Source organism: Lemur catta, chromosome 3 (assembly GCF_020740605.2).
Source record: "Lemur catta isolate mLemCat1 chromosome 3, mLemCat1.pri, whole genome shotgun sequence".
Taxonomy (NCBI): Eukaryota; Metazoa; Chordata; class Mammalia; order Primates; family Lemuridae; genus Lemur; species Lemur catta.
Window position 1 is genome coordinate 54,987,940 of NC_059130.1, and position 12,285 is coordinate 55,000,224.

General features: G+C 42.9%; 1 pseudogene across 1 annotated transcript; it reads left to right on the forward strand.

The window, feature by feature from the left end:
* Positions 1–1,288: 1,288 nt before the first annotated feature.
* On the forward strand, positions 1,289–2,664 carry LOC123634691 (annotated as a pseudogene). The gene has a single exon (XR_006733982.1). The product of XR_006733982.1 is annotated as a proteasomal ubiquitin receptor ADRM1-like (transcript).
* Positions 2,665–12,285: the final 9,621 nt, after the last annotated feature.

Consider the following 12,285-nt stretch of genomic DNA (forward strand, 5'->3'; position numbering starts at 1 on the left):
AGAGCCTGTTACCCCACAGATAATACACTAACAGTTCTGGATTTTTGCCAGTGTGATAGGTGTTCTTTAAAAAGACATTTTTTCTTAGTATAAATGAGATTGACCATCTTTTCATATGTTTAAGGGCTATTTGTATATTCTCTCTGGAACTGTCTATTCATTTTCTCTTCCAGTTTTTCTACTGGATTTTTTTCTTACAGATTTCTTGGAACTCTTTATCTATTAGGGAAAAATGGCAAACATACCCTTAGATTATCCCCATTGAGTAATGCCCTTGTGTAATCCTCTCTCCTTGTGACTTGCTTCTAATTATGAGAATATGGCAGAAAGGAAGAGATTTGATAGATGTTAAGTCCCTAACCAGTTGACTTTAAATTAATCAGAAGGAAAATGATCCTAAGTGGGCTTGCCCTAATCAGGTGAGCTCTATGAAAGAGAGTCTAGAGGTTAGAGCCTGGAATTGGCAGAGGCTCACTCTCTCTCCGTTACTGGTGTGGAAGAGGCAAGCTGCCATGAATCCTGCCAACCACATGAGGGAATTTGGAAGCAGGTCCTTCCCTAGTCAAATCTCTAGGTGAGAACACAGCTTTTAGGTTTTGAGTTATAATTAGACTTTCTCTATTCTAACTTTTCCCATTTTTTTCTAGAACTTTTGGGATATTATTTTTGTACATTTTGAAACCTTTGATACATTTGAAATTTAATTTGGCTTAAGGCGTGTGTAAACAATGGATAAATATTTCCTTTTTTCCAGGTAGTTACCCAGATATCTCAATACCCCTTTTTAAGTGGTCCAGTTTATCCCTCATTGGTCTGAGAGGCTACTTTTTTCATATGATAAATTCTCTTATGTATTTGGATTATCTAAATTTTTAAATATTTTAGTAGCATTATTTCTTGAAGTGAAATTTTTTTGGGGGGAGTTATTTCTTAGAAGTCAGGCATTTTACATTGTTCATCTTGTATCTTTATGATTTAGCCTACTATTTGGAATATAGTAGACTCTCAAAAAAGGCTTGCTGAATGAATGAACAGTGATGCTTATACAACGCAGAATGTAATTTGGAGAATATTTTCCTTCAATGCTTGATCTTCCTCATGGCCGGGAAGGCTTGCATGTCAGCACTGCCTGGGACTGAATGAATGTGCTAACTTCCATCCATTGGAGCTTAAACCATGTCCATGGCACTTAAGGTTCAAGGACATGGTTTAAGTGCCCTGTTTAAGTGCCATCCATAAGAGCCCGGACGGCCCCCCCGACCCCCGGCCGAGTGTGGACCCAGGCCAGGATGACGACTTCAGGCGCTCTGTTTCCAAGCCTGGTGCCAGGCTCTCGTGGGTCCTCCAACAAGTATTTAGTGGAGTTTCGGGCAGGAAAAATGTCACTGAAAGGAACTACCATCACTCCAGATAAGCGGAAAGGGGTCGTGTACATTCAGCAGCCGGATGACTTCCTCATTCACTTGTGCTGGAAAGACAGGACGTCTGGGAACGTGGAAGATGACCTGAGCATCCTCCCCGACGGCTGCGAGTTCAGGCGGGTGCCCCAGTGCCCCAGTGCCCCAGTGGGCGGGTCTCCGTGCTCAAGTTTAAGGCGGGGTCCAAGCGGCTCTTCTTCTGGATGCAGGAGCCCAAGACTGACCAGGATGAGGAGCACTGTCGGAAGGTCAATGAGTGTCTGAACAATCCCCGATGCCCGGGGCGCTGGGGGCCAGCGGAAGTGGAGGCCACGAGCTCCCTGCGCTGGGTGGCCAGGGCGGCCTGCGGAGCCTGCTGGGGAACGTGAGTCCCGGCCAGCTCATGCGGCTCATCCGACCGGCCGGCCTCGGAGGACTGGGTGGGCTGGGGGCCCTGACTGGGCCAGGCCTGGCCAGCCTCCTGGGGAGCGGAGGGCCTCCGCCAAGCAGCAACTCCTCCAGCTCCCGGAGCCAGTCGGCAGCGGTCACCGCATCCTCCACCACCTCTTCCGCTCGCGCCCCCCCAGCCCCTTCTGCGCCAGCAGCCGCCTCCGCAACTAGTCCAAGCCCCGCGCCCAGCTCAGGTAACGGAGCCGGCACTGAGGCCAGCCCAGCCCAGCCCACCCAATGGAGCGACCTCCGGAGCATTCTAGCCACCACGAACGTGCCGGCCGGGCCAGGAGGTGGCCGGCAAGTGGACCCGGCCTGAGTGCTGACGCCAGAGATCATGGCTCCCATCCTCGCCAACGCGGACGTCCAGGAGCGCCTGCTGCCCTGCCTGCCCTCCGGGGAGTCGCTGCCGCAGACCGCGGAGGAGACCCAGAGCACGCTGACCTCGCCCCAGTTCCAGCAGGCCCTGGGCAGGTTCGGTGCGGCCTTGGCCTCGGGGCAGCTAGGCCCCCTCATGTGCCAGTTCCGCCTGCCCGCGGAGGCCGGGGAAGCCGCCAAGAAGGGCGACGTGGAAGCGTTTGCCAAAGCCATGCAGAACAGCGCCAAGTCCGAGCAGAAAGAGGGTGACACGAAGGACAAGAAAGACGAAGAGGAGGACATGAGTTTGGGTTAAGTTATTTGCTGTCGTCTCCCTGGGAGCTGGCGTTCTTAGTCCTGTGACTTCAGTAGTGCGTTTGTGGTTTGTTGCACACCCTCACCTCTGTTCCAACTTACCAATAAAGTCTTTTCTTTTATCTGCCAAAAAAAAAAAAAAAAAGAGTGGCCTTTGTTGGTAATATTACTGATATTTTGAGCCCCATTTCTTGTTTTTTTTTTTTCTTGTTTTTTTTTTCTTTCAGCTCATCATGGGGGTACATAAGTTCAGGTCTTATACATTGTCCATGTCCCGCCCATCCCCCCAAGTCAGAGTCCCAAGCGCGTCCGTTCTCATTCTCCAGACAGTGCGCCTGGCACTCATCATGTAGTCATACCTCCATCCCTCCCCCCAACCTCCCTGGGTCTGCACCTTCAAGCATGACCATTCCCCAGAGGGTGTGCAACGCCCTCGTCATGTAGGCATACACCCATCCCCTACCCCCACCCCCCATCCCAGTCTGATATCCAATTGGTATCCTTCCCTGATGTACATTTAGGTGATGATCAGGGAAACCAGTTTTCTGGTGAGTACATGTGATGCTTGTTTTTCCATTCTTTGGATACTTCACTTAATATAATGGGTTCCAGCTCTCTCCAGGAGAACCAAAGAGATGTGGTATCATCGTTATTTCTTATAGCTGAGTAGTACTCCATGGTATACATATACCACAGTTTACTAATCCATTCGTGGATTGATGGGCACTTGGGTTGTTTCCACATCTTTGTGATTGTGAATTGTGCTGCTATAAACATTCGGGTACAGGTGTCTTTGTTAAAGAATGACTTTTGTTCTTCTGGGTATATGCCCAGTAATGGGATTGCTGGATCCAATGGTAGGTCTACTTGAATCTGTTTAAGGTATCTCCATATTGCTTCCATAGGGGTTGCACTAGTTTGCATTCCCACCAGCAGTGTATGAGTGTTCCTGTCTCTCCGCATCCATGCCAACATGTGTTGTTTTGGGATTTTTTGATAAAGGCCATTCTCACCGGAGTTAAGTGGTATCTCACTGTGGTTTTGATTTGCATTTCCCTGATGATTAGGGATGTTGAGCATTTTTTGATACGTTTTTTGGCCATTCTTATGTCTTCTTTTGAAAAATTTCTATTCATGTCCTTTGCCCATTTTTTGATAGGATTGTTTGATTTTCTCTTGCTGATTTTCCTGAGTTCTAAATAGATTCTTGTTATCAGTCTTCTATCTGATGTGTAGTATGCGAAAATTTTTTCCCATTCTGTAGGCTGTCTGTTTATTCTCATGACTGTTTCTTTGGCTGTGCAGAAGCTTTTTAATTTAATCAGGTCCCATTCGTTTATTTTTGTTGTTGCTGTGATTGCCTTAGGGGTTTTCTTCATAAATTCTTTGCCTAGACCAATGTCTGTAAGAGTCTTTCCTACATTTTCTTCTAGAATTCTAATCATTTCCCATTTAAGGTTTAAATCTGTTATCCACCGTGATTTGATTTTTGTGAGAGGTGAAATCTGTGGGTCCTGTTTCAGTCTTCTACATGTGGCTATCCAGTTTTCCCAGCACCATTTATTGAATAGGGACTCTTGTCCCCAGAGTATGTTTTTGTCTATTTTGTCAAAGATTAGATGGTTATATGAGGATGGTTTTATATTTGGGTTTTCTGTTCTGTTCCACTGGTCTGTGTCCCTGCCCTTGTGCCAACACCAAGCAGTTTTAAGAACCACAGCTTTGTAGTATAGTTTGAAGTCTGGCAAATCAATACCTCCCATTTTGTTTTTATTGCTTAAGATTGCTTTTGCTATACGGGGTCTTCTCTGATTCCATACAAAGTGTATAATTATTTTTTCTAAATCTGTGAAAAATGATGTTAGTATTTTAATAGGAATTGCATTGAATCTATAGATTACTTTGGGTAGTATAGACATTTTAACGATGTTATTTCTTCCAATCCATGAGCATGGTATGGATTTCCACTTATTTACGTGTTCTGCAATTTCCTTCCTTAGCGTTTCATAGTTCTCTTTATAGAGGTCCTTTACCTCTTTAGTTAAATATATTCCTAGATATTTTATTTTCTTTGTTGCTATTTTGAAAGGTATTGAGTCCTTAATTTGATTCTCCGATTGAATGGTATTGGCATATATGAATGCCTCTGATTTGTGTGTATTGACTTTGTAACCTGAGACATTACTGAATTCGTTAATTAATTCCAGGAGACTCTTGGTTGAGTCCTTGGGGTTTTCCAGATACAACATCATGTCATCAGCGAAGAGTGAGAGTTTGATCTCTTCTGTCCCTATTTGGACACCTTTGATTCTGCTCTCTTGTCTGATAGCTCTCGCAAGAACTTCCAATACTATGTTGAAAAGTAATGGGGACAGTGGGCAGCCTTGTCTGGTTCCAGTTCTGAGTGGGAATGCTTTCAATTTTTCCCCATTCAGTATGATGTTGTCTGTGGGTTTGTCATATATGGCTTGTATTATTTTTAGGTAGGTCCCATTTATGCCTATGTTGTTAAGTGTTTTTATCATAAAAGGGTGTTGAGTTTTGTCAAATGCTTTTTCTGCATCTATTGAGAGGATCATATGGTCTTTATTTTTGCTTCTATTTACGTGGTTAATTACATTTATAGATTTTCGTATGTTGAACCACCCCTGCATCTCTGGGATGAAGCCTACTTGGTCGTGATGAATTATTTTTTTAATCAGCACTTGGATACGATTTGCTAGGATTTTATTGAGAATTTTTGCATCTACGTTTATGAGAGAAATCGGTCTGTAGTTTTCTTTTTTTGTTGCGTCCTTTCCTGGTTTTGGTATCAATGTTATATTGGCTTGGTAGAATGTGTTGGGGAGAATTCCATCCTTCTCAATATTGAAGAATAGTTTATGTAGGATGGGCACCAGTTCATCTTTGTATGTATGGTAAAATTCAGGTGTGAACCCATCTGGACCAGGGCTTTTCTTTTTGGGAAGGTTTTTTATTGCTGTTTCAATTTCAGTTCTTGATATTGGTCTATTCAGGAATTCTGTTTCTTCCTGATTGAGCTTGGGAAGGCTGTGTGTTTCTAAAAATTTGTCCATTTCCTCCTCATTGTCCAATTTGTGTGCATAAAGATTTTTGTAATATTCATAGATAATGTCATGTATCTCTGTGGCTTCAGTTGTGATTTCTCCTTTCATGTTCCTGATGGAAGTTATTAAAGATTTTTCTTTTCTGCTCTTGGTTAGTCTAGCCAGTGGTGTGTCTATTTTATTTATCTTTTCAAAGAACCAACTTTTTGTTTTATTAATTTCCCTTATAGTATTTTTGTTATCTTTTTCATTTAATTCTGATTTGATCTTAATAATTTCTCGCCTTCTGCTGGGTTTGGGGTCAGTCTGTTCTTCTTTCTCCAGCTCTTTGAGTCTATTCATTAAGTTGTCTATTTGTAAGTTGTCTGTCTTTTTGAAATAGGCATTTATGGAAATGAATTTTCCTCTCAGGACTGCTTTAGCTGCATCCCATAGATTTTGATAAGTTGTGTCACCTTTGTCATTTAATTCAAAGAATGTTTTGATTTCTGACTTAATTTCTTCCTTTACAAAATTGTTATTCAGGAGAAGGTTGTTTAGCTTCCATGACTTTGAGTAGGAATGAGAGTTCCTGTTAGTGTTCATTATTATTTTTATTCCATTGTGATCTGAGAAGATGCAGGGTATGATTTCTATTTTTTTAATTTCTTTAAGACTTGCTTTATGACCTAGGATATGGTCAATCTTAGAGAATGTCCCGTGAGCTGATGAGAAGAATGTATATTCAGTGGATTTTGGGTAGAATGTCCTGTAGATGTCAGTCAGGCCCATTTGTTCTAGCATTCTGTTTAAGTCTACTATGTCTTTGCTTATTTTCTGCTTGGAGGATCTGTCCTGTGCTGTCAGTGGGGTGTTAAAGTCTCCAACTATTAAAGTGTTGTTGTCTATCATTTGGTTTAGATCGAGTAGGATTTGCTTTATGAATCTGGGTGCACCTAGATTGGGTGCATATATATTAAGTATGGTTATGTCTTCTTGTTGAATTGTGCCTTTCACCAGTATGTAGTAACCGTCTTTGTCTTTTATTACTTTTGTTGGTTTAAAGACTAAGTTATTGGAAATTAAAACTGCCACACCAGCTTCCTTTTGGCTACCATTTGCTTGAAATATCAAGTTCCATCCTTTTATTTTCAGTCTAAATGCATCTTTGCCGGTTAAGTGAGTTTCCTGAAGGCAGCAGATACTTGGTTTGTGTTTTTTTATCCATTGGCCCAGTCTATGTCTCTTGAGTGGGGAATTCAGGCCATTGACATTTAGTGAGAGAACTGATAATTGGGACAGATTTCCGTTTATCTTATTGGGTAGAACTTCATTGCTATGTTTTCTCTCTTGAGCCATTGTGGTGGCTAGAATTTGATCTTTAGCTCTTGGGTGGTTTTACATTCGTGGGTCTTTGTTGTGCTGATCCGTGTGTAACTCTCTTTTGAGTACTTCTTGGAGGGGTGGTCTTATCTTGGTGAATTCCCTCAGTCCTTGTTTATCTGAGAATGTCTTAATTTCTCCTTCATATAGAAAGCTTAGCTTAGCTGGGTACAAGATTCTAGGCTGGGCATTATTCTGTTTCAGAAGAGTGAGAATGGGGCCCCAACTTCTTCTTGCTTGTAAAGTTTCAGTTGAGAAATCTGGCGTAATTCTAATGGGTCTCCCTTTGTATATTACTTGTTTCTTTCTCCTTACAGCTCGAAGAAGGGTCTCTTTAGTGGATATTTTGGTCAGTCTGACGACTACGTGGCGTGGTGTTTTCGTATTTGCCATGAATCTACCAGGGGTTCTTTGAGCTTCTTGAACCTGTATATCTAAAGTTTTAGCAAGGCCTGGGAAATTTTCTTCTATTATGTCTTCAAATAGTTTATCCAGCCCTTGTTTATTATCTTCTTCACCTTCAGGGATGCCTATAACTCTCACGTTAGGTTTCTTCACATAATCCCACATTTCTTGAAGACTCTGATCTTTTTTCTTATTTCTTTGCTCTATCTCTGTGATTGTCTTATTTAATTGGAAAGAGTTATCTTCGATCTCTGAGATTCTGTCTTCTATTTGATCTACCCTGTTCTTGAGACTTTCCACCGTGTTTTGTAGCTCCCTGAATAAATCCCTCATTTCTAGGAGTTCAGTTTGGTTTTTCTTCAATATGTCTATTTCTTTAGTGAATTTTTCTTCCAAATCTTGGAATTTTTTTGTGGTTTCTTTGCGTTGGATATCAATTTTTTCTTGTATATCATTCAGCTTATTTATAACCCAAGACTGAAATTCTTCTGGTAACATGTTGGTATTCTGAAATTGGCTTGTGCCAATTGGAGGAGAGTTGGTATTTCTCTTTGGGGGCGAGGTTTCCGTTTGGTTTTTTGTGCTCCCCATATTTTTCCGCTGAGCCCTTCCCATCTGGCTCTATCGTTAGATCTTTTCTCACAGCTTTAGTCTAGTTAACAGCACGTCTTGTACTCTGTTCTTAGGCTGTGAAACAGTCTAGGTATGTTGCTTCCTTTGTGTAGAGGGGGAGACTGTTGTGTGTTGTTTAGAGTTTTTTTCTATCTCAGTTGGGGGACTGCTTCTGATGGGTCCACCCCCAGAGGGTTGGCTTGACCTAAGACCAGTTTAGCAAGTTAAATCACTGTGTTGTGGACTTTCAGTTAGTAGGCAGGATTCACACTATTTGCAAGCAGAAAGCCTCTTCTCCCTCTCTTTTTCTTTTTTTTTCCCCCCTGTCTTTTGGTTCTTCCTCTGGATGTGTGGTTTCTGTCTCTTTCTGCAGGATAGACACTGGCTAGGCGGAGGAGGCAGTGCCCTCACTCACTCAGTGCCCCAGCTGCTGCAGCTCCCATGGGCAAAGGTCTACACTGTCCCAGTGTTCCCAAGGTCCGGGCTTCACACTCTTGCATCTGGGGAAGCACTCAGTGTTCGCACCTGGGAAGGGGACCTGGAGAGGGTCTATGGATCAGGGGATGGAGCCTCCTGAGGAGTCGCCTGGCACCCTATGGCTCTGCAGCAGTTAGACCTTGGCCCGCACAATTGTTCCTGCCCACCCGCAGATCACTGGCACTGGGGGGAAATTTTCAGGGTCCGATAGGAATCACAGCTGGGGGTCTGGAGCACTCAGGAGTTTACAGTAGCTCCTGGGCTGGAGGGCCACCGAAAAGGAGAAAAGAAAAAGAAAGGAAGAAAGGAAAAAAAAAAAGAAAAGAGAAACAATATGAATAACAAGAAGAAGAAAGAGAAAACAAGAAAGAAAAGAGAAAGAAAGAAAGAAAGAGAGAGATTTAAAAAAAAAAAATCCCGCTTTAATATTTCACGCTCCCGGACCCTCGCCTCGGTGCAGGTCCGCGTCTGTCCCTTTAAGAGATAGGGCACCGCGGAGAGCCTCCAGAGTCCAAGGTCCTTTCCGCTTAGCTGTGGGAACCGTGGCGTCTGAGCGTCCGCCGGTCGCAGGTGCCGGGGGAGAGCATTCAGAGCTCGGCAGGCGCCAGGGCCCACAGCGGCTCCCCAGCTGGAAAGCCGCCGTAGGGGGAGAAAAGAGCAAAAAATTCCCGCTTTAATATTTCACACTCGCAGCCCCTCGCCTCGGTGCAGGTCCGCGTCTGTCCCTTTAAGAGATAGGGTATCGGCTCGCGGAGACCCGCCGAGTCCAAGCTCTCTCCCGCTTATGTCACCTGTCCTCGGAGCTCCAGGTCTCCCTCGGTGATTCTGCACCAATTTCAGTCAGATCCCTGACCGAGTGGATGTGGGGGTCAGTGGGGAGATCAAGCGGCTTTGCTGTGGGGCTGAACCCGCCCCACTCGCCGGTGAGGCAGGCACGGCCGTCCCGCACTCCGCTGTCTGTTTTCCGTCCCGCACTCTCCAAATTATCTCGGTCTGATTTCCCACTCGCCTCTGTTTTTTCCTGTTCCCTGTGTCCCACGGTGATTCTCCGTGGGTTCACCCCACCGTTCCTGTGGAGGGGCAATCCTCTAGCGTTGTGGCAGGTCCAGATCCATGCCTTCCTTTCCGGGAGCACAAATCCAGGAGGTCACCTCCACTCCGCCATCTTGCCGGTTCTCCCCATTTCTTGTTTAGCTCTCAGTGGGTCCAGAGGTCAGGCTGAGAAAAGGATACTATTTAATGGACTCCCTCAAACCTTATCAGTGTTTATGCTGAATTACTTCAATTTTATGTGTTCCCTGACCCCCTCCCTAAATGCCATCTGTTGAAATTACTTAATTCAACCCACTTTGTTTTAACATACTGTGTTTTACCCCAGTTCTGAGTATTTAAAATGGAGACAACAGACTGTGTTTAGTGATGGTGGTGTGTTTAATGTTGCTTAATATCTTATCTCTATAATACTCATTGAAGGAAGCACATATTATATATACAAGTTCATTCAGTATTTCTAGAGAATGAGCAGAGACTGTGATTCATTAAATATTACCACAATAAGAAAAAAGGACAAACCACAAGAGAAAAACAATCTGTACATAAGACTTCACTGCAAACTAGACTGTTTCAGTGTTTATAAATATTCGTCTGTGGAGAGAAGTACGTGCATTATAATAATTATGCATTAGTGCCTCATTAGTAGGGAGTTACATCCATGCTGTTTGTTTTTCCTCTAGTGTATTTCTGATAAGTTAGCATTTTTAAAGTCTTATTTAAAATGTAATAAAAACAGAGGAGAGAGAGTGTGTGTATATTCAAAAGTAGATCATTTGTAATTCCTTCAGCTGTGTGAAGAAACGTATTCCACCGGCTTCTGAGCCTACAGAGAAGGTGTGAAGAATTGCCTTCCTCATCCGGAATTAGAACCTAACTACTTGAAAAGTGGGCAGTCAGAACTGAACTTCTATTGTACTGACTTTTTTCTTGATGCTATTATACTGTTATTTACATTTAAATTTTAGGTCCCTAAATACGTTTTGTAAATAAAACCCTTTCCAGACCAGAAATGCCTTTATTATGCACATTACAGATACATACATTCTAATTGCAAAATCCACGCACACTTTTCAGTCCTTTTTTTATTAGATCTTTCAGCTGAATCTTATACAGTTGATCAACTGCTTTTTGAGGTTCTATACATCTTTGGATTCTGGATATTGCACATTCATTGATATCCCTCAACCTGTTTGACTGCTGTTTCTCTGTTTCTTATATGAGATTCTCTTTATTTTTCTTTGCCTATCCTTGACATATTTCCCTGGATTCTGTTTATTTCCTTTCCACTGCTCTTCTCACACTTCATACATTCCCTGCATGATCTTCTTTAGTCTCATGGTTTATCATCACCTAAACGCTGATATTCTATATATGTAAAGATAAGATATAGTCTGTATTTCTAGGTCTGCAGTTCTGCTCTTATTGAATCCGTGAATGTCAGGTAGCTATTTTCAACTGCTTGTTGAAAACCTCTATTTAGAGATCTCATAGATACTTTGAACTCCAACTGGAATTCATCATCTTCTCTCATTAGCTTGTTCCCATTGTTTTTTTTGTTCTATCTTAGATGATGGCATCACCATTATTCAATCACCAGAATAGGAAACTTGGAAGTTACCCTTGACAGCTTTCATTTCATCCTCTCCCATGTCCATTTAGGTACCAAGCTCTGCCAAATTTACCTCTCAAAATGCTCTCAAATCTGTCCCTTCCTTTCTGTTTATTTTACCAATACCCTATTTAAAGCCACGAAAATGAACTACCTGGACTATTGCCATTGACTTTTCAAGGTCCCCTTGTAGGTAGTCTTGTCCTCTTTAAAGCCACTTCCATGCTGCTCTAGGACACATCTCTGTCCAGGCACTGTCTCTCTTAGAACTCTTCAATGACTTTCAATTGCATGAACAGTAAGGACCAAGCTCTTGATGTGGAATACAAGATCTTCTCAAATCTGATGGAAGAGGAGTAGGAAGCAATTTTTGAGTCATAAAACTAAAGCAGTATGGAAATATGAAAAGTTATCCTTCCCCAAGTCTACTTCCCTGGAGTAACTACTGTTAGCAATATGTTTATATAAGTCAAGGTTCTTAATTCATACTAACGGAAAGTGCTGGCTGGTTTAAACAGGAAATATATATATATGTGTGTATATATATATATATATATGATACTGGGTAGCTTTCTGAAGCAAGCTGAGGATTATGTAGCAAAGAAGGAGTGAGGAGTAGTACCCAAAATAACATTGAGGATGTCACTGTACTGGTTATCGTGTGATAGATGGACATTGTGGCTTGCTTCACTAACACTGCTTAGCAGTAGAAATTGGACATTAGGCCGGGCGCGGTGGCTCACGCCTGTAATCCTAGCCCTCTGGGAGGCCGAGGCGGGTGATCACTCAAGGTCAAGAGTTCGAGACCAGCCTGAGCGAGACCTCATCTCTACTAAAAATAGAAATAAAAATTATCTGGACAACTAAAAATATATATAGAAAAAAAAAATTAGCCGGGCATGGTGGCACATGCCTGTAGTCCCAGGTACTCGGGAGGCTGAGGCAGTAGGATCGCTTAAGCCCAGGAGTTTGAGGTTGCTGTGAGCTAGGCTGACGCCACGGCACTCACTCTAGCCTGGGCAACAAAGTGAGACTCTGTCTCAAAAAAAAAAAAAAAAGAAATTGGACATTGACCTGGCACTGCAGTCATTGTTTCCCAGGAACTTGATCCTTCTGCAACTGCCACCACTGCCAAATATACAGGTCTTCTTTTTCCCTGCAACTCTGGTTGCAGAGCTAG